This window comes from Schistocerca cancellata, chromosome 9, assembly GCF_023864275.1.
Source record: "Schistocerca cancellata isolate TAMUIC-IGC-003103 chromosome 9, iqSchCanc2.1, whole genome shotgun sequence".
Classification (NCBI taxonomy): domain Eukaryota; kingdom Metazoa; phylum Arthropoda; class Insecta; order Orthoptera; family Acrididae; genus Schistocerca; species Schistocerca cancellata.
The window spans coordinates 135,921,066-135,922,837 of record NC_064634.1 but is presented as its reverse complement, the minus strand read 5'-3'; positions in this window follow the sequence as shown (position 1 = coordinate 135,922,837).

Genomic DNA, 1,772 nt, shown 5'->3' with positions numbered 1-1,772 from the left:
TAGAGGAATTTGCTGAATTAACAGAGCAAGATGCAGAAATCAAAACATTATTAATGCAAGGTACAACACAACAGTCTGATTACCATAAGTTTTGTAAGCAAATGAAAATCATACAACAGCAAGATCACAGACATAGTAAAGTCATGCAAAGCCTTAAGCAAGATGAAGGTGGCATTTTGTTTCATAGGAAACATTAAAAATCTGATCAATGGTGTGAGTGTATTCTTGAAGATTATATTGATGAATTTATGAGACACACATATGAAGTATGGGGACATTATGAAGTAGGTTAATGTACTGAAAAAATTGCAACACTTTGTTATTTTCCAAATTTGAGAAGGCAAGTCCTACAGGTATTAACAAAGTGTGCAATATGTCAAAAATCAAAACAGTCCAATGTGTCAAAATATACTGAGCTACACGTAATACTCACAAAAAAAAACCTCTAGACTTAGTATCCCTGGCCATAGCTGGTCCATATCCAAGAAGTAAAGGAGTTGTAAGATATGTAGTAGCACTACATGATATTTTCTTGAAACATATTAAAATGTACGCCATTAAAGATGCAGCAGCCAAAAATATCAGGAAAATAATTGAGGGAGACTATTTGAGAAGATTAGGTAAACCAAAGGTACTACTAACTGATAATGCTTCATATTTCGTTGGGCAAAAGTGGAAACAATTTATGACCTCACAGGGCATAAAAACGTATTAATAAGCTTTTTTCACCCAGAAGCAAGCCAAGTAGAATGAGTCTTTAAGGAATTTGACTGGTTTATTAGGACATACACACCTCACTAACACACCCGATGGATAGAATATGTAATGCATGACTTCCACATTCTTCAACAGGTTTCACATCTAACGAATTGATGTTCCAGACAAAACAAACAAATGAGTGGAAGTCACCCATACCAAAGGTACCCACTTCAGAAATGACACTACAAGACAAAATCAAACAAGTCATGGTTACACTAGTAAACAGGGCCAAGTATAGAAAGAAAATTTATAATAAGGAATTCAAATGTGTTTCACAGTCTTTTGAAGGGCAACGAGTCCTCTTACTGACACACCTAAATCTATAAAATTTGACAACTGAATAAGAAGTGGCAATTACTCTATTCAGGACCATATATAATTTCCGAAATACCATACTCCAGGACATACAGATTAGCCCATGAGAAAATGGAGAGACAAGGGTCTCCACCATCACAAGGATATAAAAGTTTTATAGAATGATGAAGTTGGATAGCACTTTTTTTTCTTTCAATCACAATATAATTGTACATAATTTTAAGTGTCATTTTTCCTTCTGGATTGTATTTTAAGATAAAGTAATGTGTATAGGCATAAGTAATTCTTTCAATTTGTATATGTTAACATAAAATCAACAGCAATGAGAAGTAATACACCAATTCATGTGAAGCAAAAGCATAAACAAAATTAGCTTATGACTCAGCTGTCAACGCTCAACAATATGTACTGATGTCAGTAGTAGGAGAGGAGGCATTGACCTGTGCGCATGTATGACAGACTGGCAGAAGGTGCAACCAAATAGGAATGCAATATGTACAAGTACCTAACTTAAATACAAAATAAATAGATATATTACGCAATTACATTTACTGACTAAGAACTAACGAACCTATATCATAAGAAATGTCAAATAATTTTCTTTGCAGGTTAAATGATCTTTTGGGTAACAAAATAAATGAATGCCTATGAATTTAAATAAAGTATGGAAATATCTGCAGACAGATGTAATGGCCAAA